Source organism: Onychomys torridus, chromosome 2 (genome assembly GCF_903995425.1).
Source record: "Onychomys torridus chromosome 2, mOncTor1.1, whole genome shotgun sequence".
Taxonomy (NCBI): Eukaryota; Metazoa; Chordata; class Mammalia; order Rodentia; family Cricetidae; genus Onychomys; species Onychomys torridus.
This window is the reverse complement of record NC_050444.1, coordinates 35,248,943-35,263,105: the sequence shown is the minus strand read 5'-3', so window position 1 is coordinate 35,263,105 and position 14,163 is coordinate 35,248,943. Positions and strand designations below refer to the sequence as shown.

General features: G+C 39.7%; 1 protein-coding gene across 5 annotated transcripts in view; it reads right to left on the bottom strand.

Annotated features, from left to right (window-relative positions):
• Eya1 (EYA transcriptional coactivator and phosphatase 1) overlaps positions 1-3,657 on the bottom strand; it is a 147,542-nt gene extending 143,885 nt beyond the window's left edge. For 2 of the 5 annotated variants that reach the window (XM_036178963.1, XM_036178967.1), the window contains exon 1: positions 3,088-3,657. The gene's annotated coding sequence lies outside the window, so the exon portion shown is untranslated. The remainder of the gene's footprint in view (positions 1-3,087) is intronic. The other 3 variants (XM_036178966.1, XM_036178965.1, XM_036178962.1) reach the window with 2 other exon arrangements.
• Between the last annotated feature and the right edge of the window lie 10,506 nt (positions 3,658-14,163).

Genomic DNA, 14,163 nt, shown 5'->3' with positions numbered 1-14,163 from the left:
CTCAAGAATGCAAATGCACCCAACAATTAGACACAGATGTGAGTGAAATTAGTTACAGTTTACAAAATGCTACACTTCACATGCTTTTAGTTTTTATGTGCAGTGCAAGATTACAGTGCAGTCAGGAGACATCCTTGCTCCCTCAATGGCTTATCTAAAAAGGACACCTATTTCTGATGGCTGGCAATTTCCTCTCATGTTTGACAATGCCTATGAAAGTTTTTTGCATTTAAAGCTTGAAAACCACAATGTGTTTCAAAAATAATTAGTGAAGGCTATTTTCATTCAAAAGAAAGGGGAGTTCACGGTTTCTAAAAAAGTACTGCTAGCCACCAGTATGCTTACTTATTTGCTTTATCTGTAAAGTTCCTGTAATTCTTGTCATCTTCTAATCTGCTATTTTTTTAAATTCCAATACTCTCAGGAGTACAACTGTAGTACCCATTGTATTATGAATGATCATCTCATCATACAAGAAGGTCATTCATTTTAATGCTTAAAAAACCAACTCTTCATAGACCGTGCACGATTGTAGCATATTGCCAGAGTTGTGAAAAGAAAAAGAAAAAAGATAACAGAGTTCCTTGGAATTTAAATTCAAGACTCCTCCACTAGTAACTATGACTTCTGATTAGTTAATGAGGTCTTTTAACTTTGCCTTTTTTCTAATTAAATTTATAATTCTTCACAGATGTAACTTTTGTTGATGTTCAATTTGTCTCCCTCATTTTGTTAAACCTCACATAGTACTTCGTCAATCCATTGAATAGCCACATTAAATCTGTTAATACCATGCTCTTCAACCCCAGAAATTATTTCCAGAAGGCAAACGTGCTCTGAGAGATCATCAAAGAAGACTTAAGGTACACATTTTATCACATTTTCCCTACCACAGAGCTCAGGATACAGAGCAAAATTCATGACTTTTGCACTGTTTATTATACTTTGCTAAATTACCAATCAAAAGCATCTGACAGAAGATCATGTATGAAGCCAGAAAGTTAATAATGTCCTGTGAAAAGTAAACTGTAAATGGAAAGGGATTCTAAATCTGAGCAGCACAGAGCAAATAAAATCTAGGTACTTGTCTAAATTATGGGTTTTCCACAGGCTTTTTTGCTTGCTAGAAGCAATTTTTATAAAATGACTATAATTTAAAACTTTTTTTCTTTTCAAACTGAAAAGAAATTTTCAAAGTGAAAGTGCTGAACTTCTATCTAAGTAGAGCTGGCAGGCAAGCTGGTTTTGTCTGACACAGATCAACCTGTGTGCTCCCCAATTTGAAAGACAATGGTAATTTTCTAATCAGAAAGCATTTTATAGAGACGGGGAAAGTGCCTTCACCGTAGTCTGCTTCTTAAACAGAAGTCTTGCTACATTTCTCCTCCATCCACATTTCCAGCTCTCGGTGTTGCAACGCAAACCTCGCCTTAAAAACAAAAACCTCACCCTGAAGTGGGAAAGAGCTTCCAGGGAGTAGATGTTTGTCAAATGTTAACACTGCATTTCCTTATCAAAGCTTCCATAAACTTAATGCTCAAATGCTACTGATGATTATCTTAATGTAATACCCTATATTGCTTTTTGCATTATCTCCTTTAAGGAAAATGAGAAAACATAATCCTTCTGAAACCAAAAACAAACAAGTATTTAAAACACATCATTCTATCTTCAGCTTTAAAGAGAAAGGACTGTTTTCAAAATTAGCATTTATTGACAATGTTGACTGAAATATTTCTGGTTATCGGATAAAAGAGATTTTGTGCCTGCTGCAAGGGTCTCTTTTCTTCCCATTGTATTCTTAGGAAATACATTTTCACACTCCGATGGAAATTTTCCTTTTCAAAAATCATTTATCATGCCTGTGAAACTCACAGAGCGGTTGACTTCATTTGGCACTTTAAAGCTGAACGGTGGCTCAATTAGACTTCTCTGTCTGTCACCACAAAGAGTTTTCAAAGGCTGGAAATCCACGGCTGCTTGCTTACTTACTAAACACTTTGGGCCTTAGGAGAACTCAAGCATCGAGAAAGTCAAATATCAAATGTTTGATCATATAAAGGCATGACTATTCATGTATGCGTATCCCCAAACCCTAAACAGTGAGGAGAAAGACTCACAGGAGCAAGAAACAAAACCTTCTCCGAAGACACATTAGAAAAGCAGCTGCAAACCTCCACAACCACACCATGGCTCCCAACTGCCACTGACCATCTTAAGAAATGAAACTTTAAAACACTTGTCTAAACTCAATGACAGTTCAGAACGTATTGAATTCTTGCAAATTCTGTGCTTCAATGTTCCAAACTCCTCAAAGAAGTATAAGCCTGTGACTCATTAGCAATTCAGATACTGATTTTGAAGGGTGATCCTTTACACAGCTATCCAAAAGTTTCAAAATCTGAAGTTTTAACACCCAAGTGCACTCAAATCACATAAAGGGCCAGAGAGGAAGGAATCCATGAAGGAGGGGTGGCCGTGCAAAGGTTTATTGCATTACATACTGAAGATGAGCCTGTTTAATATAGTGTTTGGTAAATTTGTTATGGAACAAAAAAAGGCTTCTTTCTTGAAAACATGGTTGTTAGTCTGTTGTTCATCTTCTGTGCTTCCCATCAGGAATGTATACTCATTTATCAACCTAGTGGTTGTAATATACGCCATTATGTATACTTCAAGTATCTATACATCTGTGTACGGATACAACACTCTGCTCAACATCACACAATAATATTCTGAGGCTAGTGCAGCAAATGAGAAAAGACATGAAATAATCTCCCTTCGAGAACCTTATCCAGCATTCTACTTATTTATAAAGATCGTAACAAAAGTAGTTAATTTGTAATGATCCTTTAATGATCCTAATGGCTCAGATCATTTGGAGGGTAAGGATTTCACTTTTATGACTGAACCCCGTGGCTACTGAAGTCCCAGGAACAAACTGTCATCATTTTCCCCAAGCCATAATGCTTTTTCTTTGGAAACAAATCAAAACATCAATAAAAGCGCTCCTGTTATCTAGGGCTTTGCCCACCGGACAGCTGTTCTTGGTCACCACAATTTTTCAAACACCCAGCTTGTACTTACAGCGCTCACATCTGCTGCCTCCACCGGCTTAGTGTGCTCCTTGAGTTTCTGTGTTAGCAGACCTCCATTCCTGACATAGTTTGGCTGCTGGGCAGGAACGCGGGAACCCGGCGCTCTCAGCAGCTCTGCGGCGCGGCTGGCAGCGAAGCGCGGAGGCCGGGGATTGCCCGGCTCTGGGGGACGGCACCCGGGCGCTGCTGCAGTCTCGGGCTGCCGAGCGACTGAGCGCGATCGCCTTCCCCAGGAAGGACCCAGCCACCGCGCACAGCTACAGGAAGGTTTCCAGTCGGAAGTGGCCCTGCACACTCGCTACCTCGCCGCAAGCTTGGAGCCATCAGCACGCAGCGGTCTGTTTGGGAACGGCTTTGCGCCCCAGCGAACGGCAGCGGCAGATAGCATCTGAGACGCCTAGACAAAGAAACGGCACAATCTCATCCCCCCGATTTGTTTGCGCAGCCTTGTAGGTCTGCCCACGAAGCCTCGGGGCTTTTTGTTTTGTTTTGTTTTTGCAACGCAAACCACAGCTATTCTCTTGTCCTAACCTTATTGGTTTAAATGCAACAATTGAGAGGAGCAGAGCTTGGACTGACTCAACCTTGCTGCTTAAAAAAAAATATTATGTAAATGACGCGCCCCATGCTATCTGAATAAACAGCTGTGGGGGAAGAACTTGTGGGAACCGCTGTCAACACACACACACACACACACACACACACACACACACACACACACACACACACAATCACACACATCCTCCAGCGCCAGTAGCTCCCAATTAAGATCTTTGGGGAGTAGTTTCACGTTATCTTTTACACTTTTCCAATACTTTTTGTTGTTGTTGTTGTTGTTGTTTTTGAGGTCCCGAAACTTAGGGAACCGGATACTTTTCACACTTCTTCCTAATGTACCTACCTACTAACAGGTCTGGAGAAAATAAAAGGAAAAAAAAAAAAAAAACTGTTTCCATGAAGCAGAGAGAGAATGGAGAATGGGCAAACGTGTTAGCTATTAGCAGCTTAACAACGAAAGCCTGACTGACGATTCTGTGAGGATTGTTAGCAGGGCAAAAGGCTTCAGTTCTTTGGATAGGACCCAGATAATATTTCACCATTAACATTTTTCAATGAGTCTTGAGGAGAGATTCATCTAGTCTGGAACTGGCTTTGCAACTTTTCCTTAAAAGAAAAAAAAAAAATTCTAACCTTAACCAATTCAGAATCTATGAGTGATAAAGCTGTTACACTTACCTAGGAGTTGAGCATCAGTTAAGAAACCACGTTTTAGGCACAAGATCACTCCATTTCCTAGTCAGGGCCTCAGCCGTTATGCTGACTTGGAATCTGGAAAAAATGCACTCCCTTGTATGGGCTAATACCTTGTGGGTCCTATACCACAGTTTAAGTGCAAATGCATCCAAACTAGTATTCACTCTGAAATAAAGTCTTTGTACTCATTTTTAAAAAGCATTTTGTCATTACCAATATCACTGTTCTATTTGCTTTTTTATTATTTTTTTAAACTGTACCCCTTCTTTTAAGCTCTAACCTTGGTACAAAAATTATTAAAAATCACAGTAACTTCACATCAACTATAGATAGGGTCTTACCTTAGCTCTGCTAATTTGTAAATGAAAGCACCATTCTGATGACGCAAACCAAACCCAACTAAAGGCTTCTAAGGACCAAAATTCCATACAGGCGTACTCTCTTCTCCTCCGAGAAAGGATGTCAGTCTAAATTGCTTGCAAAGGAGCACTTTGTCAAGCCTAAGAGACAGCTTAAAGTGCTAACTCACCTAGGATTTCATCTTGTGTAGTACCAGCCAGGAATCATGGGCTAGGCATCTACCATATTTGGGAAGCCAGGTCAGAAAACAGTTGATTGCTATTGGATCTGTTCATATATGCGGCACCTACAGCGCTCCACTCTCGCAGACCAGGAATATCAGTTATTCAAAATACCAAAGTACACGTGGAACCAAAACTGTCTGTGATGGAGTTTTCTATCATAGTTAGGTAAAATCTAAAGCTACATTAATTCTGTTTATGACATCAGACACCCAGACAGTGACTTCTTCTGCACTCAGATTTATTACTAGGCTTCTGAAAACATAAAATTTAACCTCTGGTTAAAATTTTACGTTCAAGCTACTGCATTCATGCTTCCCATAGTTTAAAAATTATTTTACACAGGCATGGTTAAAGTGCTGTACATCTGATCCATTAAGGATTATATTGGGGAATTTAGAATATGCAAACTACATGAAGTCAGAACAGCAGAAATATTGTGCCAGCTTTATATACAAGTCACTTGCCTATGTTACAGTCAAATTTATCATATTACATGCACTTTTATATTGGAATTCAATAATTTTATTTAAATAACCAAACAAGATGTCTTCAAAGAACTGATGCGTGTAATTATGAATAAAATTAGGAAAGCTATGATGAATTTAATGTGACCACAAGTGGATATAATATAGCTTATACCTCATAATTACGTGACACACAGCATAGACACTGGTTAAAAGAAATAGCCATGTGCATATTTGCCACTTTTAAATAGTTTCCTCTTTCTAAAGCAAAACTAGATGTATTGAAGACAATCACATGTTTACCTATAAATTTTGTCTGGTTACTAACGATACTCTAAATATATAGTAACTACTCTATATACAGCTTGAATCCAAAATAAGTTATTCTATGTTAAATAATCAAAAGGTAATGTTATGAAATTTTCATCAACTATAATTATATAACTTGATCACATACCACAAAGAACTAAACTGTTTCCTAAGTCAGCCATACACATTAAGAAAACTGAAGAAAGCTGGCTGAAATGGTCAGCCTGAATGAGATGTTTGAACACCCTAACAGAGATGCAAAGATCTTTCAGACCAAACAGGTTTTATCTGCCAGGGAAGCTCTTGACTGGATATGCTCCCAGTTAGACAGGAGAAGTCTATCATTTACATAAATGTTTCCAGTACTTTCAGATTAAGAGAGAATTTTAAATAAAGATGTGCTTATAAAAATCAACAAATGTCCTTAGACAAGGTCAAATGCAAGAGAGTCCTTGGAATAATACAAAGGAAACTATTTCTCGACCTACAGGAGTAAACAGCTGATTCAATCCATCCACATGAGAAATGCTGAGAAAGTAAAGGCCAAGACATACTAAGTGACTCTCTTTTCTATTCCAGGAATGACAGCAAAGTGCTTGAAGGGCTGTGAAGTTTCCAGGAAAAGATGTGTTTTCCTTCTCTTCTTGTTTGCCTTGAATGCATAAATATCCATGCCAGTCAGTGCTAGCCCTGTTACTAATTCCTCTGCACCTACAATTCTTAAGAGCCCTTTGTTTCTCAAGAATCATGTCAGTGACTTTCACAGTATAATTAGCACTTTTCTCCCAAATCAGAGTCCCTTGTCATTATCCTCTCATGTGATTAAAATCAACAATATCTGAGAATGTTTCACCGTTCAAACTGTTGGGAGTAAGGATGGGAAAGAAAATGTTCAAACAGATCATACTTCAAATCCTCCTGCTTCCTGCTATGTGTCTTTTTCTTCTGCTCTACACCATAGCTCTACAGTGGTAGCTTGTTTGTGGCCCCCTTTCGGGTGGAAACAGAACAGTTAAAGTGGTGATGCTTGCTGTTCTATGGACTGGTCCCTTCCATGACATGTGCTTTCCCCACTGGGATGAACTGTACAATGAGGGTCCTGCTCCCAAGTACCCTTCAGTTGAAATACAACCAAGAAAAACATCCTCTATTTATTTTAAGAATGATATTAAATCCACCAAGCAAAATGTCTACCAACATTTGCTAAATGCTTTCCATTCAGACTCCAACATGAATAGCTTTTAACAGTGAATTTAAGAAGGCAATTACTAACTATTAACTGTACCATGGAAAATTATTTTCATAAATATTATAGTCTTCATACCAATACAATATGAAAATAGAACCCATTTCCTGACCTCATAATAAGTACATTGGTTTTTACATATGAATCATAACTATTTATTTATTTAGAGAGGAAAACTTGTTATCTTATGTCGTGATGATGGCCTATAGGATGTTTTTTTTTTTAAATTATTATTCTTAGTACGAACTTTGGATAGCACTTCTTGGTATTGATAAAGAAAGCACGGGCTGTGGCAATTATTATTATTTTTTCTTCAGAAAAGAGTAGGGGTGTTATAGGCACTTTAAGAAAAATATGACACAATAGATTTTCTCTTCCAAAATCAACTGATTTTCCAAAATGGCAAACAGAGTTAGTTTTTCTTCCTTCTGTCAAAAATATGTAAATAATTGTTCTTGGAAGCACATGTTTAATCTCAGCAACAAGCTCTTTTGCCTTTCCACACTGTAGAATGGATCTCTGTTGACATGAAGCAACCCGGGGGCCGGAGGGTGTCTCCTCCTCAACATTTTTTTCTCCATCTAAGCCATGGGCAAAACCAATCTTGTCAGCACCTCCCATAACATGTAAGAGGATCTGCAAATTTTGCTTTGGGTTTTCTAGGTTTCACTACAGCTGAGTTCTCAGTTTTGTAATTCTTCAGTTAACAATGAGCAGCTCACAGAAGGAGGAAGGGGCAGCCTGGGAACCAAGCACTGACTGTGCGCCAGGCTCTGGACTGGGAAACTCATGTCTGCCTGAATCCTGGTTTTTAATAAGATGGGTGTTTTTCTCCTCATACTATTTGTTCGGGAATTTGCCTCATTTTTGTAGCTGATCAAAGTCACCTCTAAACAGTAGATGGAGCACTGAGACATTCATTGCTGGCTTCTGGCTGTGTCATCACACTGGAACAAGGTAAAATGCAATAAACTTAATAGATCCAGAAAGATGTGTGTGATATTAAAATTGTGTGTGTGTGTGTGTGTGTGTGTGTGTGTGTGTGTGTGTGTGTATGATTTCAGCTATGCACACATGGCTAGATAGTAGTCATACATATCATACAACATCACTCTATAGCATCTATAGATTATTTATTCATAAAGACATATTGTAAATTAGCTCACTGGTTCAAACACACAAATACATTAAATGGTCAATGGGGGAAAACATGAGGACCCCATAAACTTGAAATCAGCCGATCAGGAAGCATGGGTGTGTTGACATCATTTATTAAAAGAGGTGAACTATTCTCCTCAAGTTGGGATTATAGATATCCTCAAAACTTTTCTGAACAGTAAAGGAGGAGCCCTGCAGACCCCTGTGAGGGGCTTGCTTTACCACTGTGGGTCCCTCCCCCTTTCCCACCTTAATTTCAGTTATCCGGCGAGGGGTACTTTGTCTCTAATGGCTACTCCATGGTAAACACTTGATTTGTTCACTGTGGAAATAATTACACTCAACTGGACTCCCGGCTTTCCAAGGCCTATGAAGGTTAGTTTTAAGTCTTCAAAATCAAGAAACTCTTATTATTTTATAAAGAAGCTGCCAGGTATGGGAAAAAATAACCCATAGGCCTGCCTTCACACACACACACACACACACACACACACACACACACACACACACACACCAGCCCCCAGTTTCCCAAATCCGAGGAAAATGAAGGGCAACCTCTGAAGCTTTTTCAGACAGAAGGTCACAATTCAAAGGCCTGGTAACTCAATCCAGTGCAGCAATCACACAGCTATTGGAAACACAGCCAGAAGCACCACGAGTCTAGCAATTTTTTTTTTTATTAAGTAATGTCCATAGGTATACAACCTGGAGGTTTCTCTCAACTGTAAAGTCTAGCTGCATTCATACTGGCAGGGATCAAATTGCCTTGGGGTCTTGAATTTTATTTTAGCATGCTGGGACAGAAGGGGGAAGGCGGACGTGACATTACTGCCTAAGTGAAACAATAGCTGGCATTGGCTCTAATGAGGAGAGTACCCCTCCAGAGCTAATGTAGAAATAAGGTGAACCATTTTCAGTCTTTACATCCCCACAACAAACAAAAAGGCTTATTTTTGGTGGTTTCATAGTTGAAGTATTCTACTGATTATTTAAATTTGTGGTTCAGGTTGCTTCTTTGGGGGATTTTTAATTTTTTTGTGGAAGGATATCAGTAGCCTGGTTTACCTGAATTTCAGAGATTAAACAAGATGGAGTACCTAGAATCTTTTGAGTTGGGGATTTGAAAATGTCGAAGATTCTTAAAAGTAAGGCTCTGGTAGACAGGGAATTAGCACTGGTGGCTTGTTTTTTTTTAATCAATACAAGGAAAAACAAATAGTTTACCAAGGGGTCAGAGTGCCAGTGGAAGAACCCTCTAGTGCCTGATCCTCATTGACAGGCCCTGCTGAAAGATCCACACAACCCCCATTAGGCCGGCCCCCTGGGAATGCCCTTCACTTTCCTTCTGGTCCTTGCAGGAGAGGATGGTCTGCCCTGCCAGCCAGGAGGCGGGAGGGGGCCAAGGAGGAGGTGAGGGGGGAAGGGAGGGGGCCAAGGAGGAGGTGAGGGGGGAAGGGAGGGGGCCAAGGAGGAGGTGAGGGGGGAAGGGAGGGGGCCAAGGAGGAGGTGAGGGGGGAAGGGAGGGGGCCAAGGAGGAGGTGAGGGGGGAAGGGAGGGGCCAAGGAGGAGGTAAGTGGGGGAAGGACAAACACAAGACAGACCCAGAAAGGGGGAATTTATGGCCATGATCAAAAGTGCCCAAATACCCAAGCTGTTAGGTTAGAAAGCCTAGGGAAAGATAATGTACATAGATATGTGGGTTTTACATTTTACAATGAAAAATATCACTGTTGTCTTCATCTTGTTTGTGAGGAATTATATCTGATAAATCTAAAAATGAAAACAAATATAGATGACTTCATTCCCCAGAAATAAATGCATTTATAATTAATTAACGAAGACTCTTAAAGAGGAGGAACTTCAAATCATTCCCCCGTCAGCCTCTAGTACTGACTGTTGCTTTGACTGTTGTTCATAACTCTAGGGCAATGTATTCTCGGGGAGACATAGTGCACATTCGTGCATCTCGGAAGCAGCATGCAGGAGCTCTGGCTCCCACCCCTAGCTTTTCATGACTACCACTATTTCAAGCTCTTTTCCTACACTGTCTAAAATTACTAACTCATACCTGTGTTCAAGGGTCCTTACTCCAGTAAAACAAATACCCTAAAGACTGAAGTGAGTTTCAGTTTTGACTATAGGGTGGGTTTTCTCTTTGCCCTTTGTTAGCGATCACCTATTACAATCCATAATCTTTAACCCAGCTAAGTATAGGCTTGATGAGTGCAAGGTTAGATCCCATCCCCTACCAAAACAGCATGAGAATGAAGGCCTAGAGAGGACATGGTGAGTTTTCAGGATTGATCCCCCAATAGGTGCTCAATAAATGCTACTTAACAGGTGTAATAAGTACACAATGCTTCTCAGTGGAACATAATCCTAGTTTGGAAAGGTGAAAATCTTGTCTCTAAATGGCTGGTACTTCTATCCACCACCACCCTCCCACACACTGTGTTATACTTTTCCCTTATGGAAACTCGAGAGCTGGATTGGCCTGGCCATTATCACCACTTATGCTCATATTCAAAACCAGAATTTAAACACTTCTAAGGAACAAAATGACTTATTTGAACTGCATTAGGAATTTGTGATCCAAACAATAAGGAATGGATGACCAAGAAAATTAAGAAACTGCATCAGACCCAAAGTTGTTGCACTTGGTATATTATTTCAGTGAGACTGGAAAACGAAATAAAAACAAGAGATTTCAGTTCATTTTTTAAAAAGCCATCAAATATTGTGTGCTAATTCTAACCATCACTGCCTTCCTAAAGCCCTCTCGATTCCTAGTATCAGTTTATTTTCCTTTTAAGTTCCTAATGAAAACAATCCACAAGAATTAACGTAAAAATGTAATGAGAGCATGGAGAGATAGCTGAGTGATTAAAAGTGCTTGCTATTACTGCAGGGGACCAAGGTTCAGTTCCCAGAACACATATCAGGCAGCTCACCACTATTGTAACTCCAGTTGCAGGCAAACTGATAACCTCTGGCATGCATGTGGTACACATGCATACACTTAGGCACACGTGTATACATATAAAATAAATAATTAAAAAAATAGATACACAACAGAATGAAGATAGAGTTAAGAATACAATTTCTTATTGTCTGAAACTCTTAATTGTAGAACTATCTACAATGATGTCATTGTCAAAATTTGCAATTTCTTCTATTTTCTTTTTTTAAATACTATATCTTTGTTATTTTTATTATATGTGTATTGGTATTTTGCCATGGGTGTCAGGTGCCCTGGAACTGGAATTACAGACAGTTGTGGGCTGCCATGTGGGTGCTAGGAATTGAATCTTGGTCCTCTGGAAGAGCAGTCAGTGGTCTTAAAAACTGAGCCATCTTTCCAGCCCAGCCCCCATTTGTGGTTCCTTCGGCATCCTGAAATCTTACCAATCAAGTCAGCTGGTCTGCCAAGTAGGACTCAACTTATTATCTATCTAGTATTGCTAGGTATTGGGGGCACTAGAGGACGCAGTAAGCACAGAAGGCAGAAAGAATCCTTTCATTAAGAAAATTATCTCAGGCTGGCTCAGATGGCTCAGAGGTTGAGAGCACTGGCTGCTCTTCCAGAGGACCTGAGTTCAATTCCCAGCAACTGCATGGTAGCTCACAACCATCTGTAATGAGATCTGCAGACATATATGCAGACAGAACACTATACATAATAAATAAACAAATCTTAAAAAAAAAAAGAAAGAAAGAAAAGAAAATTATCTCATGTCCACACAGAAGAGTATAAAGAAATGGACAAGTATCAGACTCAACGGAAGTATTTAGATTTTCTTTTTATAGAAACAAAGCAAATACCAGTAAAGAGATTTTTTTTTAAGCATGCATTTTAAGGACATCGAAGGCAAGTTATATGAAAAGAGTAGCAAATTTTAGAAGTGAGGAAAAGAATTAGACCATTGGTAACTGACTTAACAGAGTCAAGAAAGCTGGATCTAAAGTTAATAATGGGGGTAGGGGACAGGAAAGCAATTCAATACATAACAAACCTACTTCATCCTAACTTACACATCGCACATGGAGCTGGTGGTACTGAGAACTTCTGTAAGTAAAAACAAAGTTTATAAATGTGGATTGTCTACAAATCAGTGTAAGAGGCAGTTAGATGCACACACACACACACACACACACACACACACACACGCGCGCGCGCACACACACACACACACACACACACACACACACACACACACGTAGGATGAACAGTCTATGAACTGCAAGGGAGGCCATAGGGAATGTTGAGTGTTCCATGCCCACAGCAGGTAAAAGCCATTGATACATCAAGTGCTATGATACCCACTTCTTTTAGGCTTAACCTCCCCATCAAGGCTCACAGAACTGTCAGCTCCATCTAGATTACTAAGACAAGAGCTTGGACAAACCTTCACTAAGGGTTCTGACTAGTCCAAAGGGAAATATCTGAGACTCTTAGATCTGGAGGCATTTCCTGTAAGGGACTTCATCAGATCACCCAAAGTAAAAACTATGGTCCTTATGAATTAACTTTAATATAAGCCTACAATTAAACACAAGTAGGAGTTTAAAGAAAGACTCTACTAAGACATACAAAAACCAAATAAATAGAAACAGAGAGAAGACCGGGGCAAATATTGAGAAAATCAAAATAACTCCCATTATCATTCTTAAGAGAACTAAGAGAAAACACCACAGTCATGAGACTAGAAGAAAGCAACAACAGTGTTCCCAACACACATACACACACACACACACACACACACACACACACACACACACACAACACAAAATAAAATAAATAAGTAAATAAGTAAGTAAGTAAATAAATAAATAAATAATAAATAAAAAAGAAGACTATCCAAAGAGCTGGGCGTGGCATGGTGGTAAAACACTGATCTAGTATGTGCAAGACCCTAGCTTCCATCCCTGTCACTCAGGAAGAAAAGAAGAAAGATGAGAAGAAAGGGAAGAGGAGAAGAAAGGGAAGAGGAGAAGAAAGGGAAGAGGAGAAGAAAGGGAAGAGGAGAAGAAAGGGAAGAGGAGAAGAAAGGGAAGAGGAGAAGAAAGGGAAGAGGAGAAGAAAGGGAAGAGGAGAAGAAAGGGAAGAGGAGAAGAAAGGGAAGAGGAGAAGAAAGGGCTGTGGGAAGGAGAAGGTGGAGGAGTGGGAAAGGGAAGAGGAGCTAGAAGAAGAAAACCTGGAAAAGATCCATGAGAAATAAAAAGTAAGGTAACAGAAATGTTGAAATCAATAAAGTTGGCAAAATAAACTGAGGCAGTCTCCCATGAACGCAAGAAGAGGTAAGAATTACATGAAGCAGGATAATGAAATGCTGTATACTTCTGGTGGTCCAACATCCAAATAAATGGAACTTTAGGAAGAATGGAGAGAAACAAAGCACACAATTCATCCACACTTCTAAAATGTTTCCTAGAACATGGTTTTAGAGTGGAGGAGCTCCATGAGTACCAGGAAAAGCCGGCAAGGACAGACACGCACCAGCAACTGGTATTGAAAATGTTCAGAACACCAGGGGAAAACAAATTGAGCTCACAGCATCCTGGAGGGAAAATGCAGACCATGGCTGAAATGCAGACTACAGCCAGATTTCCTGCTTCTTGTTTTTGTTTTCTGGTTTTTCGAGACAGGGTTTCTCTGTGTAGCTTTGCGCCTTTCCTGGAACTCACTTGGTAGCCCAGGCTGGCCTCAAACTCACAGAGATCCGCCTGCCTCTGCCTCCTGAGTGCTGAGATTAAAGGCGTGCACCACCAACTCCCGGCTCATAACCAGATTTCTTAACTGCAACATGTAGTTCCAGAAATTTAAAGAGACCAATGACCTCAGATTCCTTAAGAAAATAAAATCCTGTCTAGAATTTTATAATCTACCAAACTTAGGGAAACTAATCATTTAACATAAAGCCATTTTCAGATGTGTACATCAAAAATAACCATTACCCTCATATCTTTTCCTTGGGAAGCCAATAGAAGAAGAGAACTTCATGAGAATTAGAAATCAAATGACAGAGTCATCTAAATTGGAGAGAAGTGAA